An 18,972-nucleotide genomic window follows, 5' to 3' on the forward strand; every position below is an offset into this window, starting at 1 on the left:
TTTCAGAAACTGATCATTTTAAACTAAACCTCTCAAGGAGCATTTAAATCTATTTCCTTCATGCTTGAGGTAGTATGACTTCTATGAACCAATATCCAGCCAGAATTAGGATGATTTCTAAAATAATTTTAAAATATGCTCATATTCATCAAGCTCAAAGAGAGCTACAGCTGCAGGCCAGGCATGGTAGGTGACTCCAGAGGCCAGCACCTCTTTACTGGAGTTTGAAGAGCCAGGAAAGCACTTCCCATGTCAATTTCAGCAACAATTTTCCTTCTCTTCATTTCCCTCCACACAGTCCTTGAGATCCAAGAGTACCTGAACCCAGCCCAACCAATAACCCTTCCTTGAAGAACTTTTAGTTTCAAAGCAGCAAAGCTTGTAAAACTGAACATTTCAACAGGAAACACTTTGGTCACTGATACACTACCAACAAGAGAATTCTTTGGGGTTTTGGAAAAAATCTTAAAGAGCAAGTCATGTATTTGAAAAAATAACTAATGGATTTTTAATTTATGCATTTAGGCAAAAGACTACATTTAAAATATTTCAAAACTGAAAAGAGACTTTCTTAAGTCTCTTGGTTCTTAAACCAATTTTTAAAATGCTGTTAGGAAAACATTTAACTTCTTTTAGTGACAAATACCATTTAAATAGGGAGTGGAATTAGAGAAGAATTTACAGTTGACCCTTGAACAACATGGGGGCACCAAACCAACCCCCCCAGTCAAAAATCCGCCTGTAACTTTACATTTGGCCCTCCACATCAGGGGATCCGCATCCATGGATTCAACCAGATACTGTAGCATTTATTGAAAAAATCCACATATAAATGGACCCACAAAGTTCAAACCTGTATAGTTCAAAGGTCAACTGTATTTAAAAATCCTTTCCAAGGATCTTTGTTAGTTGCTAATGTACAGATCATCTCTCTTTCAATCACATTATCTCAAAACTCTACACTGAAAATGAATTCTAGGTCTTAACCCTCCCTTCCAAACAATTTTGTGCACCTCTGTCACTCTACCTCTGCTAGGGAAAGTCTAAACAAAACACACATGAGTCAACCAGATGAACACAGAGTAAGTGAAGACAAAGAGTGAATAAAATAACAATAGCATCCCAAAACCTCACCCTTAAGCAGAATAATAAAATGCCTAGTCCGCATAACTATTTTCTATAAAAACTGCAAAAACAAGAAATAGAGAATCCTAAAGTAGTATCACTTCCTTCCAGTTTCAAAACCAGTGCACACAACAATTTTTGTTAGGTATGTACACACCCGCAAGACTCCCAGAGCTCATGCAATTTACTTTAAATAAAAGGATCTATGAAGAAAATGTCCTGTTTTTATTCTTTCACACAAATTCTTGCTCAATAGTAAAATAAATCTGTTTACCACAACAACGAAAAAGGGTTAAACCTTCACATGAAAAGCACCACACAGAAATATATTCCAATGGAGCTGGAGGAATCAGGCTCCCTGACTTCAGACTATACTACAAAGCTACAGTAATCAAGATAGTTTGGTACTGGCACAAAAACAGAAATACAGATCAATGGAACAGGATAGAAAGCCCAGAGATAAACCCACACACATATGGTCACCTTATCTTTGATAAAGGAGGCAAGCATATACAGTGGAGAAAAGACAGCCTCTTCAATAAGTGGTGCTGGGAAAACTGGATGGCTACATGTAAAAGTATGAAATTAGAACACTCCCTAACACCATACACAAAAATAAACTCAAAATGGATTAAAGACCTAAATGTAAGGCCAGACACTACCAAACTCTTTTTTTTTTTTTTTTTCAGACACTACCAAACTCTTAGAGGAAAACATAGGCAGAACACTCTATGACATAAATCACAGCAACATCCTTTTTGACCCAGCTCTTAGAGAACTGGAAATAAAAACAAAAATAAACAAATGGGACCTAATGAAACTTAAAAGCTTTTGCACAGCAAAGGAAACCATAAACAAGTCAAAAAAACAACCCTCAGAATGGGAGATAATATTTGCAAATGAAGCAACTGACAAAGGATTAATCTCCAAGATTTACAAGCAGCTCATGCAGCTCAGTAACAAAAAAACAAACAACCCAATCCAAAAATGGGCAGAAGACCTAAATAGACATTTCTCCAAAGAAGATATACAGATGGCCAACAAACACATGAAAGAATGCTCAACATCATTAATCATTAGAGAAATGCAAATCAAAACTACAATGAGATATCATCTCACACCGGTCAGAATGGCCATCATCAAAAAATCTACAAACAATAAATGCTGAAGAGGGTGTGGAGAAAAGGGAACATTCTTGCACTGTTGGTGGGAATGTAAATTGATACAGCCACTATGGAGAACAGTATGGAGGTTCCTGAAAAACTAAAAATAGAACTACCATATGACCCAGCAATCCCACTACTGGGCATATACCCTGAGAAAACCATAATTCAAAAAGAGTCATGTACCAAAATGTTCATTGCAGCTCTATTTACAATAGCCAGGACATGGAAGCAACCTAAGTGTCCATCATCGGATGAATGGATAAAGAAGATGTGGCACATATATACAATGGAATATTACTCAGCCATAAAAAGAAACGAAATGGAGTTATCTGTAGTGAGGTGGATGGAGTTAGAGTCTGTCATACAGAGTGAAGTAAGTCAGAAAGAGAAAACAAATACAGTATGCTAACACATATATATGGAATCTAAGGGAGAAAAAAAAAAAAAGGTCATGAAGAACCTAGTGGCAAGACAGGAATAAAGACACAGACCTACTAGAGAATGGACTTGAGGATATGGGGAGGGAGAAGGGTAAGATGTGACAAAGTGAGAGAGTTGCATGGACATATATACACTACCAAACGTAAAATAGATAGCTGGTGGGAAGCAACCACATAGCACAGGGAGATCAGCTCTGTGCTTTGTGACCACCTAGAGGTGTGGGATAGGGAGGGCGGGAGGGAGGGAGATGCAAGAGGTAAGAGATATGGGAACATATGTGTATGTGTAGCTGATTTACTTTGTTATAAAGCAGAAACTGGCACACCATTGTAAAGCAATTATACTCCAATAAAGATGTTAAAAAAAAAAAAAAGGTTCACAGAGAAAAAAAAGAAAAAGAAATATATTCCATATTCCATCACAGGCCCTCTGTCCATCAACATTCAAGCCTAGGGCACAAGTCGAAAGCCCTAAGGGCTGGGGAAGCAGCATCCAATCTAAGGCAAGTCAGTCTATATTTCACCCATGAACATTCCCCAGCGGTCAGTCCTGAGAAGGGGAATCCAACTCATTACTGCTTATAAGTTCTGTGACTAAAAAAAGTTGAAAATCACGTTTTCTGAAGACAAATGATCAAACTTTTAAATAGGGATTTTTCTTTCTCATGATCAATGACATCTGCAGCTCACGAAGGGTGACAACTGACAAATCACATTATGCTCTGCAAGAGACTTAGGGACCTTATAAGGATTTATAAGATATGATGTGGTTTTTTCACACCTTTACTCATTCAAATCCTCTTCATCTGAAATAAAGCTGTCCCTACGGTTCTTACAAATTACAACCTAGTCAATACCACTGTTGGCAAACTCAGCAAAAGCTCTGAAATCAAATATTAGCCTCCTCATTCTAACACACAAGAGAAGAGAGAGTGAATCCAAGGAAGAGACAAACATGAAAAGAGAAGACGGGAAGAGAACAAAAGGAGGAGACGGGAGAAGTATTTAAAACTTACAAGTTGAAATTAGACCCAATTTTATTAATGAAAAGAGGGTGGCATAATTTTGCTAGAATCTGAATGTAATTTGCCAATTGCTGCCAAGAAGAATCAATCAGCAGCTCCAGAGAATTCTAAATTAAAAATGATCAGTCACCATACTCATGAAATATAAAAAAGCCCACTGATGGATTAAAAGATTAAATGCCCCAAAAGTGATATGGGTAATGTCTAGTCATACAAACATGGGAGCAGTGAAAGATCTCAAAGTCAGAGCGGACCAAAAGTTTAATCAATCAGCATTAAGAAACTATTTAAAAGAAACCTCATGTGTGTTTCAAAAAAACAGCTTGATGATGGTACAGAAGTGCATTAAAATCTATAACGCAAATTAAATACTGGAAGCCTGCGTGCCTAGAGCCCACGCTCCGCAACAAGAGAAGCCACCTCAATGAGAAGCCCTCGCACCGCAACGAAGAGTAGCCCCCGCTCACAATGAAGAGAAAGCCCACACGGAGCAACAAAGACACAACGCAGCCAAAAAACAAATAAAATTAAAAAGAAAGGAAAAGGAACAGATTATCATGACAGGTTGTGAAACTGTCTTTCTTAGAGACTTTAAAAATAGGATACAATAGTTTACACATGGGCCTCTCCAGAGTCAGGGGACATGGAAAAGGCCCCCCCAACATGCAGGTTCCCTGGCCACACCTGTAACCTTCCCACAGAGGCAAATCCTACAGCACTAGTCACTGAGTAACTCAACGTCTGCAATCATGGGGCAGGAGTCCCAAGTCAGAGAAACCACCTCGCCCTTCCTCTTCTGGGCCCAATTCTGAAGACCATTACACAACAAATAACATGAGATAAAGTACTCTTAGACTGTGATGCTTCCCTATATGGAGGGCTTAATGAAGGCAAGGAAAAGGAAAACTCATTTTGGGGGTTATACTAATGGAATGCTCCAGAAAAGTAAAGGAGTAGCAAATCTAGTATTTATTAAGATTGTTTAAGTATTAATCACTCCTGACTGACAAAGAAATACTGAATTTGGTGAGGATCTTGAAGCTAAATTGGGAAGATCTATGGAGTCTGGAAATTGTAAAAGTAAACCAACAGTAGGCACTGTCTTGAAGTGAAGCAAAATGAGCAGGTAGATGGCCTCCATGTGGCAATAAAGAAGGCGGGAGCGTGGGACGAAGCCTGGAGACAGTCTAGCCATGCACGTTACACCAGCTGCTAGAAGAAAGGGAGCGGAGGCTCCGAAGGTTCCTCACATCCTTCCTTAGAATTCTTAGAAGCAGAAGCCCACATTTCACAATGTTTGTCTCTTCCTTTAAGTATCTGTTTTCTGCTTAGTCTCCAAAATTCCCTAGAAATTATCAGGCTGTCCTAACAGGGTCAGCTCAGTGTAAGCACGGGTTATCTGGAGGTCAAAGGGAAGGAGTAATCCTAGGGACAGGAGGGAGTCCCAGGCCAGGACAGCAAGAAAGAGGAAGAACAGTCCACAGTTCAGACCCCATGGCCTCCTGGATGGCCTTCCTCCACAGGCCCTGTGCAAAGCTCAGCAAATCCTAAGACGCTGACAGAAATTCATTCTCATCCACAGTGCAGCCTCGCACCAAAAATACTGGAAAAGAGAACTCAATCGTTTGCATCTCAAATCACTTTGTCCCCGGATCTGGTTCGAAGACTTCAGTGTGCATAAGAATCACCTGGGGCCCATCCCAAGAGATCTTGATTCAGTAAGGTCAGAGCAGAGACCCAGGAATTTGACATATTAAAAGGCACACCACACTTTCAGAAGCTCAAGCTGTAGAGAAAAATATATAAATGGCAGAAAGCAGGCAACAGAAAGAAAAATTAAATCAAGGGTTTAAAAGAAGCATTTGCCTCAATTAATCTGTCACTCAATAATTAAATTTGATTGTACTGTATGGATAACCTTCATGTTACTTCAGAAATGCAGGTGCTTCGTTGGTTTTCAACTCTGATAACTCATAGGAACGGCATCATTTGACAGTTACTGCTGTTACAGAAAGAGCTAAGGGTTCAGGGAAAATTCCTGTGATTGCTTTACCTTCATCCAAGCACACTGCTTTCAATAACAGAGGCTGCCCCCTTGTGACTGGAGAAGCTTCAATAAAGTATTATAAAAGCAAACCATACTGACAACAACATACAGTAAGCACTTACAATATGCAAGGCACTGTACTACGTGCTTTACATGTATGAAACCAACAACCCTATGAGGTAGGTCTTACTGCTGTCCCCATTTTACAAGGGAGCACAGAGAAGTTACTTGCCCACACAACTATTAAGCAGAAAAAGCAGGATTCAAACCCAAGTCTCTCCAGACATGCCACAAAACAGGCTCACTCAGGCTTTAAGGGAAAAATTAAAAATTGATTTCCAGTGACTTCCCTGGTGGTTCAGTGGTAAAGAGTTCGCCTTACAGTGCAGGGGACGCGGGTTCGATCCCTGGTCAGGGAACTAAGATCCCACATGCTGCAGGGCAACTAAGCCCGCCCTCCACAACTACTGAGCTCGTGCACCCTGGAGCCTGTGCGCCACAACTAGAGAAGAGAGAACCCGCATGCTACAACTAGAGAGAAGCCAGTGAGCTGCAGCGGAAGATCCCGCATGCCTCAACGAGGATCCTGCGTGCCACAGCTAGGACCCAATGGAGCCAAAAATGAATAAATTAAATAAATATATAATAAATAAATCTTTAAAAAAATAAAAGAATATTTTGAAAAAAAATTTTTTGGGGAAAAAAATTGATTTCCAAATCATAAAACATAAGATAATTTGCTATAAACTGTGGAGCAAGAAAAATAAAATGTGAAAATAAATGGTTCCAACCACCTGCTCTGAGGGTCTTGTATAATTTAACTGTTAACTTCTTCAAAGACACTGGTCTGTCACATTTATTCAATGATTAAAACTTCCGGCTGTTTAAGGTTATACATAATCACTAGTTAAGGTAAAGAAAGGATCCCCAAAGTTGCCAACATATGTGCCCTGCTCCCTTCAGTGTAAGCGATAGCTTAACTTTTTAACCAGAAAAGAGTTCTAGTCTTTCAAACAAACATTTATATGCATTTTTTGTGCTATCATTTAGCACTGAGGTCAGCAGTCTGATAGCAAATATTTTAGTCTTTGAAGCCCACACGATCTCTGTCACTATTCAAATTCTGCCACCAGAGCCACAGACAATACATAACAAATGGGCATGGCTGTGTTCCAATAAGACTTTATTTACAAAAATAAGCAGCTGGCTATATTTGGTCTGTGGCCCCATAGTGTGCCAACTCCTGAGTCAGCAGGCACCTAATGGTGGAAGAATTTAGGAAAAGCTGTACTTTTGCTAGAATCTAAGCAAAGTTCTTTCATGAAAGCAACTGTATAATCTACCACTCAAAATGTAAGCTTTTCTCATTTCTCATACTTTCAAGTTCATTTACGCCAAAAGTAGATGAACACACAAAAAAGAAATCCCAAATGCCAGTGTTCCATTCATCTTACTTAACTTTACAAAGGTTAAGTTGGTGATAACATATTACTTGGAATAGGCTATATCCATATTAAGGGAGAAAATAAATGTTTTAATATCTTACAGTTCCTACGGTAAACCCACATCTACAAAGATGCTTCTAGTCTTGTTGCTTTTCAGCCACAACTACTCATACAATTCTATTATTTCAGGTCCAAAATAGACATAGAAATAAAAACCTACACACACACACACACACACACACACACACACATATATATATTTTTTTAAATCTTGACTTAAAAGAAAGTGCCCATATCATGCTCAGAAGTGGAAGGAGAGTTGAGAGGAGCACAACACAGCTATCACAGCCAGGTCTGGGCCACAAGACCAACACACACTCAGCAGCTTTTATATGAAAACATCATTAAATGCACGGTGATCAAATACTAGGCTTCTCTCTCAAAACAAACAGCTCAAGTTTTCTGTAACAGTGTATGTCAAGACATTCTACTCACTAAAGACTGAAGGCAGAGCTTCTCTGACCCCCAGGAAGCACATTCAGCCTGTGAGCGGTGGCTCATGGTTGCTGTATAAAGTGGAGAAGGATGGTCTGGCTCTGTGAATGCTTCTCCGAGTGTGGCCCGCAGCACCGCAGGTACAAGCACAGTAACTGACCAGTTTCCACGTGGACACATTAGAGAAGGGAGCCGGGGTGAGCAGGAGAAGCATCCAATCCACAGGACAGGGAGGTGAAGGGGCCAAAGGAGGGCTGCCTCTGTGTGTACCTGTGTTTGCACGTGTGCATTTGCATGTGGTTATGTGTGTGTGCGAACACAGGAGCATTCACTCTGAAACCTGTCCCTAAAACTGCCATCTACAAAATCCACAACATTATGAATACTATGTGAGAAAGTGGTCTGATTTGAAACAGTTTATCTTCAAAACATGCAAAAGCTTTTCTGTTTTGATTCTGCAACCAGTCCCATTAAAGCTAGGATACGCTTATTTGAAGAAAATGCCTGAAGTCAACAGAGGATACATTTTTAAATTATTCATTATCCAAATAATCTTCAAAACCTACATTACGGGATTTAATTACATGTATTACTCCTTTAGTCTAACTTGCTTCTCTCAATAGGAGCTTTTCAAGATGTGAGAAACTCACGTCAGAAGCTAACAGTTCATATAAAATTGCTTTGGTTTTTCCACTACTTATTTATAGACTCAGACTTCAATCCAGTGTCTTCAGGACTCTAGTCTAGTTTCTCAGCTTCTTACCAACTAACCCCTGTAACACTACGAGCAAATGGGTGAAGGGGTAGAATCAGCTCACCGATTACCCTTCATGAATAACATTCATGCACTTTAACAGTCTCCAGCGAGATGGATTTCTCCTTAAAGCACTAAGTTGTCCTACCACAACACAAAGCACAGCACCAAGGACAGACCCGAGGTGCAGAACTCAATTCAAAGGGCTACTTCATTGCGGCTGAACTAACAACTCACCAGCCTCTAGAGTGCCCCACATCCCCTAATGCCAAATGATCTCCATCCCCATCCTCAAGGTCAACTTCCTGGCCCTGACTCCAGGCTTGCAATGCTCTACATCTGAACTAAAATCAGAAACAACTTATTCACCAAAGAGGACAGAGCGATGGCAAGTAACTGAAAAGGTACTAAACATCATTAGCCATTACAGAAAGGCAGATTAAAGCCATGATGAGAAACAAGTACACACCCAGTAGAATGGCAATGATAAAAAATACTGCCAATACCAAGTGCTGCTAAGAATGCAGAGCAACTGGATTCTCACACATTGCCAGTGGAAATGCAAAATGGTTGAGCTACTCTGGAAACGTGCTAGGCAGCTTCTTATAAAGTTAAACATACACTTACCTCACAGCAGCTCTATTCAGAAAGGCCAAAAACTAGAAGCAACCCAAATGTCCTTGAACGAGTGAGTGGATAAACAAGCTGTGGGACATCCACACAGTGGAATTCTACTCAGCAATTAAAGGAAAGAACAGCTGATACACTAGTGGATGGAGAATTACGTTGAATTTTTAAAAATCTTAAAAGGTTATAGACTTTGTATGTATTAGTTTTTCTAGGAATGCTATAACAAAATACCACAGACTGAGTGGCTTTAACAACAGAAATCAATTTTCTCACAGTTCTGGAGACTAAAAATTCAAGATCAAGGTTAGCAGGGCTGGTTCTGAGGCCTCTCCTGGCTGCCTGCCCTCTCTGTCTTCACAGGGTCTTTTCTCTGCGTACATGCACCCCAGGTGTGTCTTTGTGTGCCCAAATTTTCTCTTCTTATAAGGATAACGGTCAGATTGGATCAGGGCCCATCCAAACAGTCTCATTTTAACGCAATCACCCCTTTAACGGCCCTGTATCCAAAAACGGTCACATCCCAAGCTACTGAGTGCTAGGGTTTCAACATGTGAATTCTGGGGAGACACAATAAAGCCTACAATGGTATGCTTCCATTTATATAACATTTCCCATATGACAAAACTGTAGTGATAGAGAACAGATCAGTGGTTGCCAGGGTTGGAGGAAGGGTATTACTATCAAGGAGTAGCATGAGAAAATTTCTTAAGCCTGATGGAAAAGTTCTGTATCTTGACTGTGGTGGTTACAAGTATCAATGCATGTGGTAAAACTTCACAGAACACAAACACGCACACATACAAAGAGTACATGTAAAAACCAGTGAAATCTGAAAAAAGGTATGTAGTTTAGTTGATAATAGTACTGTGGTTAGGTCAGGTGTTATCTTTGGGGACAGTTAAGTGAGGAGTACAGCAGAAACTCTCTGCACTATTTTTGCAACTTTTATGAGTCTAAAATCATTCCTAAATAAAAAGTTTAAAAATAAATATTCATAGCTACTAGACTCTCAGGGGGAGGACTGGAGAACCATGCTTAGTGGCTGTGCTGCCAAGTTCATGCCCTCCCTCCACACACCCCGAAAGAAACAACTGTGACATCAGGCTGCACCACCCCCCCACCCCGAACACTGGAGTCCCACCACAGTAGTATGGGTATGCTGTCAAGGGGCGGAGAAAACCTGGACAGGGAGCCCTAGTAGAAAAAATTTGAGAATCAATGTTTTAGGCAAAAATTATCAATGGTTTTATTATTTCTTTCTTCAAAATACCTTTACATGAGGACTTGATTAATTTACCTTGAAATATATAGTCCAGGATTTTAAGACCAATTTCACACCAATTTCTGTTTGTTAATTTTATTCTCCCTAGATTTAATTTTAGAAACAATGAAGCAAGGTGGAGAGGGAAAGTAAACAACTTTAAGTCTTGGTATTGATTCATATTCAATTACTGGAGAGTAATTGATTACATTTCAGCAATATGACAATGACAAATTTAACACATCTGTTGTGTGTATAATTTTTTAAGAAAACCACTTCCAGGGTATAAATAATCCTTGATTTAAAAAAATGTATATCAGTTCCAATTGTCTTAAATTAAGCCACCTACTTAATAAGTGGCTTTTTTTAAGTTAGTTTTTAATCTAGCTTCTCTACTGTCTAGATGTAGCCACAGAACTCTGAGTCCCCTTAAGAAACAATCACTATTTGAGTTTTCCATACAAATTTAAATTAATTGAAACAGCTTGAAATTTGCAGTTAATCTGCAAAGTTTCATTTATGAGGTTCAAATTTATAGTATTCTTATTTCAAGAAAAAGCAGCATTACAACACACAAACCATATGTAAAAGATTCAGGAATTCTGACTTCTGATCTTACAGTTTTCTACCATCTGAGTAAGTAGTCCTAATAAGGCTCTTAATTCATCATCCTTAAGAATTCATACAGTACAGCTTAATTTCATTTATAAATAAACCACAAACCCAAAAATGATTATGACTGCAATACAGACAACAGTGATATAAATTCAGTAAGGCTAAGAATTGAACGATAGATACAGTTAAAATACAATTGAAAAGTTTTTGGTTTAAAGCAATCTAACAGTTCTTGACACACCCATTCTCCAAATCATCTTGAATACTTATGAAATGCGGAAAATCAGAAAGCTTGTAACAAAATTAAGACTGAAAGAATCTGAGAGGAATCAAGACAAACTACTTCATTGTTTAAGCCAATTTGCGCCGGGGATACAGAAGTCCATCTCATTTTGTAGATGATTCAGTTCTAACCCAGGAGAAGGGAACTCTTTTCAGATAGACAGAACATGGCTGAGCCACAATTCCAATCAGGTTCTCCAGCTTACAATAGGTCACATACACTATGCAGAGAGCCACTGTTTTTTAATATGTTAGGAATGAAATGAAATAGGATTCTATTGTAGTTTTTGACATAACAAAGACCTGGCTATTTTTTTTTCAAGAATCTTGCAGTATTACATTTCTGAAAATTTTACACATTTCTAAGTTAGCCAAGGACAAACCTCAGGTACAAAAACAAAAGCAAATCTATATCAGAATGTATTGATCTACTGACTTGTTGGTGGACATCTGGGTTGTTTCTAGTTTGGAGCTATCAATATTATGTATAAAACTGCTATGAATATTCATGAACAAGACTATGTACAGATATGGTTTGCTTTCTTTTGGGTAAATATCTAGGAGTGAGATCGCAGCATCATACAGTAAGTATATGTTTAACTTTGTAAGAAACTGCCAAGTTACTTTGCAAAGTAGCTGCACCATTCTATACCCCCAAAAGGAATGCATGAGAATACAATTTGATCACCAATACTTGGCGTGAACGGTTTTTTAATTTTAGCCTTCTAGAGGGTGTGCAGTTGTATTGCACTTTGGCTTTAATTTCCACTTCCTTGGATGACACATGATGCTGAGGATCTTTTTCACATACTTATAGGCCATTAATACATATGTCTTTGTAAAATGCCTGTTCAAATCTTTTCCCCATTTCAGGATATTCCCATGATGGAATATTACTCAGCAATAAAGAGGAATAAAACACAACAAATGATGAACCATAGAGGCATCTTGCTGAGCAAAAGAAATCAGACACAAAAGAATACACACTATATGACCCCACGCACATAAAATCCTAAAATAGGTAAAATTAATCAATAACATTCAAAATCACTCAGTGGTTGCTTGTGGCAGAGAACCGGAAAAGAATTACTACAAAGAGCACATGGGCACTTTCTGGGAAGATGGAAATGTTCTATACTGTGTTTAGGGTAGTGGTTACATAGTGTATACTTTTGCCAAATGTTAGAGACTTGTATAGTTTAAATGTATGACTTTCATTATATGTAAATTATATCCTAGTAAATACTACATGAGCTACTTTACACTATCTTCAAACATCATACATGAATTGTAATGTTTGTGTGAAGAGAAGTGCTGAGTCAGCTGTCTACACATATGTAAGTTTTAAAACTCCTTCATAACATAAAACTGATATCTGACTCTGAAGCCTAGGTACAGAGTCCATTCTGGGCACAAAAAGGTTTATATTTGACTAAAAGACCCTGTCATTCTGAATTTCCATCTATTTTAAAACACTTCAACTGACCGCTGGAGAGAAAATGAATTAATAAGAAGGTACACTATTTTTGAAAAGCATGATTTACTGTTGTCTCTGCCACTCTCTGTCTGTCCGATCCTTGGCCTCCTGAAAGTACCTTGGAGTTGTATTCCTAAATGACCCTCATCGTTACCCAGACTATTAACAACTTCTAGCTTCTGAGAATTACCTGGTTTTTAAAGAGACCATTAAACTTATGTTGACCACATGTTTCACATGCTCGAAGGAGATTTCCAGTCTTTGAGTCAAATGTCTAATGTTATTATAAATTAGATCACACGATGAAAAATTTTAAATAATTCCATGAAAAAAAATGTGTTTAGAATCCAAATCAAATGAACAAATATTATTTGCTCAAAAAGGAAAGGAAATAAAAATATAATTTAAATATACAATCAGACCAAAAAAACTAGATACAGTACATACTTTATGTCAGAAAAGTTTGAAAAGTCAAAGCTATTCCTAAGTATAATTCTATAGTTACTTACTTAACCAAGAAAAAAATGTTTTATGTGTATGTATGTTTGTTCCTTCATTCATTATTCCTCTACCTCGTGCTTGAGGGAACACCATTCAAGCGTTTTTTTTTTTAGTTATATGAATAGCATTTGTTTGTAAATATATAAAAGATCCAAAGAGACTCTTGTTAGCTCATTTCATAATTAATATATCTTAGTTGTCTCAAATTATACTGTCTGCATCAAGATTAATAATAACTTTTTCATAAAGACTGCTGATGAAAAAAGTATTTTAGCATCAGGTGAAGTAACTTAAGTGAGAAATGCACGTTCCAATCTCTTCTGATTTGAATTATCCAACTTGATGGTCTTTTTAATGTACTATTCTGCATAAATAAGATCCCCTTAAATTACAGACCAGAATTACTGTGTAAGCATTTCTTTGATTTAATGGTAATTTAATCTCCTTAATATAAGAGTTTCCCAAATTTGATAGAGTCTTTTAGTGAAGCTAATGCAAAGATCTCTACCCTTGATCTGCTATTTACCAATTACTTTACAGTTTAAATACCTTTATTTTAGCACTTTCTCAGGTTATCTTCTGGAGTCAGGCAACTGCTCATATCTTTTGCATCTGTTCTCATATAATTAACGAAATATTTAAAATCTGGTTGTTTTTCTCTGGCCAGACTTTCAATTTTGTTTAATCTCTCCTTTGATGCAGCTTAAAAAACTTTTACTATCCTTACATTAATAAGGTACATTACTTCAAGCACTGTAAGATGTCTTTGTGACAAACAAGTATTTGATTTGTGTTGGTCTTTTAGTTAAACTCCAGAGAGCTAACCTGAGTAAATAAACAGTGAAAAGAATCTCTACTTTCTGGGAGTATCTAATGTTTAAGTTAAATCTATGTTTTGTTTGTTTTGTTTTTCTCGTAATTTACTGAAATAAATGTGCTTTTTCACAATCCATGCTGGCTAAAACACACCCATCTCTACCTCTGCATCCATCCATCCACAGCTGGCCTCATAGACAAAGATTTCTGGTCAGCCCAAAGTCAAAACACAAGAATGCTACTCCTAGGAAATAAGGTATTAAAAAGCAAATGCTCAGTACATAGTTTGAATAGAACTGATGGGGCTTCAATCAAGCCAAAACCTTGTGGGATACACACACCCCCCCATGTGCACCCACAGGCATGCCTACGGCACACACACACGCAGGCACACCCAAGAAGGACCTCCAAACAGAGCCAAAATGTCTAAGACCACCTTCAGACACAGACTCTTCAAGCTCCTCCACTAACTGGTTGACTGACCGGCTTGTGGGATCATTACTGAACTAACCTGCACCCTTCCCCACAGTGAGCACTGCTCCAGGAGCTACTCCACAACAGCCCTGGTCCTTCAGCACTAAACTGTTCATTCAGGCAACGTGAAGCTTCCCCTGGCTTTGCACGTACCAAGCTTAGTTTGCTCCTTCACCATAATTCTCTCAAAAGGACTTAGGCCCTGTACCTTTAACTTAGATCCTACAGCCCAGTGACTGTGGATATCAGACCAGACCCAATTCTGCTGCCCTCAGGTTTCCCGACTTTACCACAGCCTCACCCACCACATTCACATTGTTCCAAATGTCAAGGTTCCTACCCTCAACCCCATTCAGGACAACAGGGTCTAATGTAAAGTTTGTGTTGTCTCATATTTGGCACTGGGGCCTTTTAGATCTCTTCCGTGTTAACCATCAACATATTGATCCTGCTTAATTTTATATATTATCAACTGCAGCATTTCTCAGCTCACTGGCTTAAAATGAAGTTTATACACATGCTTATTTGAATAATGATGAACTATGTGAAAATACATAAAAGTCTATTAAAATATGTTCCTAAACCTAGAACTTCTCAGACAAAAAAAGTATATACATATATATAATAAATATAAATTGTCAGAAGAATACCTCAAATTCTCCGTACAATACTAATGAAGAAATGAAAATAAGCTTTCTGATAGGCTAACAAGTCAACTTCAAAGTGAAAAAGGCAAAGGACATGAGGCTTTTATTGTCTTGCTTAATTACTACCTTACTATACTAACCTTGTGTGTTCATATTATAAAAATCATCCATTCGTGTTACAAGGAGTAACTCTGGGCTAACACTGTAAACAGGACCTGAAGTGAATCCCAAGTGACAAGCTCCTCATTAATCATCATTTTGCAACATTCATGCTTCAACATGGTCCTTTAGCTCATTGTTTAAAATTTCAAGTAAATGGAGCATCCCAAAGATTCATTGGCAAGAAACTCTTTTCCCAACCCTTCTTAGCTTTGACATGCTTGCCAATTTATTCTGAAAGGTCACAGTGTAAACAGAGCTCTGCTGCATCTAAGAAAAAAACCTGTTTAGCATAAAACGCTGTCATTTGTAGACTAGCAATACACTACAGGGAAATCCCAACAAGAAAAAATGTAAATGGTATTACTGCCACTGAATTCTGACACATATGAGTTCTAATAAAATGATTTAAAAGTTAGGTGGGGTTTTTTTGGTATAGCAACTTGGTGTCTAAGTAAAATTCTGTATTTCAGTAGTTAGCAAACTCAATACAGCTACTGACAAAAAACATTTTAAAAATATTTAATTTTTAGACATATGAATTATAAACATCTATGTCAGAATAGTTTATTAAAACAAGACAGATATCAGGCTAGGAATTCAAAATCCCTAGCAGACCTCCATTCTTCACCAGATGCCACCCAGGCGCAAGTCAGCCTTGCCGGGCCTCACCTCCTTCATCTTGGGGACAGGCCAGGAGTTAACTCTACCACCGTGTATGCTGCCTAGGATCAGGTCACAGACAAAACTAATAACTAAAAGATACTTTAAGCTTTCGTTTACATAAAGGAATAATTTATAGGAGGGTTTAGATTCTGAACTAGACAACCACTGAAGAATCCTTAAAGTTCTATGATATGTAATTATATTCAGATCATCTTCCACAAATTAAGAACAATTCATTTTAAAACACTGTGCACAAAAATAATGACAGAACATATAAATATATCTTTATTTTAAGACATACTTTTTGAATTTAATGTCTTCTATTTGACTACATAAATTAAGGCAAAAAAATAGGATCCTATAAATTTAAACTGTATGTCTGATGAAATACCGTAGCTCAAATTACAATGCAAGATACATTTTTAAGACTGGTACAAATCAAGATCCAGTCTTGTTGATAATAAACCTTTGTAAGTGAAGTCTGGCATCTTGGCATCTTTCATCTTGCTCTAGTATCATATCTATTCTAGATGATTATTTTGAACCCAGAATTCAAGGAGCACAGACTTTCATTTTCAGCAGATAATTCTATCAGAATATCAAACATAAAGAGACAGCTCTTTAAAATAGAGAAAATGAAAATATAAAAAGACAGCACTTCAAAATACAGAAAAAAAGAAAATCTTGAGCCACAGAGGTTCTAACCAACCACAGCAGTCAAGCCTCTCATTCAATAATAATGAAGTCACTGTTCATGAGGATGGGGAAAAACTAGAATAAAAGGAAGAAAAGACAGAATGCAAATAGCTATCATTGAATAGTCTGGCAGAAATATAAAGCGACGTCAAACTGTTAACAATGGTCACTGTAATACAAGAGAACACCTAACATTCACGATAAAAACACAGATGTCACAAACATTTAAGTTCTCTAACATTTGTTTACAGCTTACATAATAATGTTTAATGAACACTAAAATCGTAAAGCAGAATATTTTCCCAAGTTTTCCGCACTAGACAGCTGTTGCCTCATTAAAACAAAAGGATTTGATACATCGGTGCAATGACTCAGATGAACTTATTAATAATCTGATTAAAAAAAAGCCTGATAAAAAACTGTTAAGGGCAAAGATATGGGTTGTTCCCTAGTTTCATAGTTTATTTTATGATTTAGATTCCAAATCTGTCTAACAATATCTGACCAGAATCTCCACTTAACCTCTATTGTTCCAGATATTACCTCAGTCCTTCGCTCTGCTACTGTAAGGTTTTATTCTATTTTCCATGACTTTCTCCAAAGCCACAAAAATACCGATGGCCTCTCCTCTGTCTTTACGCCCTTCGTAGGAGCTGGTTCCTACCTGCTCCTGGGAGCTCTCTACCTCCCTTCAGCTTCCCAACAGCGCACCCACTGAGCTCCCTTCCACCCTTTCAGAACACTTCTTTCCAGCCTTCTTCATGCTCTCTTTCTCCAATCTTCCCCACAAGTATGAACACTCCCCAAGGCCTGCCCTCAACCCTCCTCTCCTCATTCCATGTTGCTCTCATCCAACTTCAACAGAGCCTTGAAAGAACCATGAGTTGAATAAATCACTTCTATCTCCTATCTCTTTTCTGAATGTTAGAATTGCATTTCCAGTTACATGCCAGATATCTCCAAAAATAAGTAATTCTATTGGAACCTCAAACTAAACATATCCAAAATTAAAATCACTGTTTCATACACTCAATAGCCAAACAGACCAATTATCAACACAGTTGTTTTCCATTTCTGTTCCAACTCTCCCCCAAAAAGCAATCTGAAATGAGTCCTGGTGGATCTGGGAGTCAATCCCTAGCCAGCTTCACTCCTACTCAGCAGCAGGCACTGACTGGCTGACCCCACACACTCAGCTGCAGCCAGTTACTAGGTGGACTCTGATGAAGCCTTGTCTTCATTTGCTGCCTTTTCTCCTAGGTAAGCCAGGCCCAGCCATGGCCCTTAGTTGAACACAAAAGAAGCTGACCCTGGCTGATAAGCAGAAAAGGAGTTTAAGAGGTTACTGGGCATCTCACAAAATTATTGGGAAGATTAAGAAATATGGTCAAAGTTAAGCTTCCAGGAACAAAGTCCCAACCATGTCACAATACAGGAGTGATTAGAAAATGGCCATCACTGCAATCAACCACTGGGAAGCCCCTGCTGCCACCCTCCACCTCCACCAGCACAAGTGGAAGCTCTGTGCAGAATCTGCTTCCTCAGTTCTAACCGAAGTCTCATGGGAAGTGAGTCTAACAGGTTAAGTCTAAGTCATATGCCTATAAATCTGGCTACAAAAGAGGATGAAAATTTGAGTACAGCTTTCCATATTGGCAAGACTGACTCCTACATTAGCAAGGCTAGATTTATTGGGAAAACTTGCCCAAATATAAAAAGACTATTCAAAAGGTAAGGTTAAATATAAACGCAAGTACTACTACGTCCCACCTGTCCTTCCTGCCCCTGCTCCAGGACCACAGTGGTTCTGTCCAAGACCCTGCCAGACTAGGGTGAGCTCACTTCAATGCACTTGCTGGAATGGGACCCACTCTGGGGCCCAGATCGCTTGGCTGAAGCCCAAATTCCCTGCCTGGGTACTGCCATTCACCAGGCCCAGAGAGACCACCCCTTGCTCCTGAGACCAACACCCACTCCCCCAGCCATAGCTACTTCCTCCTCCACACAAGGAGACCACCCAAAACTGTATCAATGTCACCACAGACCTGGCAGCATTGGCAGTAAGAAGACACTCATGTTGTTGTATCCCATACACCAGTGAACCATCCTGGACACCGACATCAGTCTGGAGTAAGTCTGAGTGCTATGTACCCTCTGGACACTAGACTTTGATGGCAACTCCCCACACTCTCCTTGCCCGGTCCTCCTGGGCCAGCCTTTCCCCATCGACGGCCAAGCTCAAGGGCACGTG

At 38.6% G+C, this 18,972-nt stretch overlaps 1 protein-coding gene across 3 annotated transcripts in view; it reads right to left on the reverse strand.

Annotated features, from left to right (window-relative positions):
- The window catches only part of PRIM2 (DNA primase subunit 2), a 288,500-nt gene that overhangs the window by 178,266 nt on the left and 91,262 nt on the right, over positions 1-18,972 (reverse strand). The gene's annotated exons all lie outside the window — the stretch shown is intronic.

The sequence above is a fragment of the Balaenoptera acutorostrata genome, chromosome 10 (assembly GCF_949987535.1).
Source record: "Balaenoptera acutorostrata chromosome 10, mBalAcu1.1, whole genome shotgun sequence".
NCBI lineage: Eukaryota > Metazoa > Chordata > Mammalia > Artiodactyla > Balaenopteridae > Balaenoptera > Balaenoptera acutorostrata.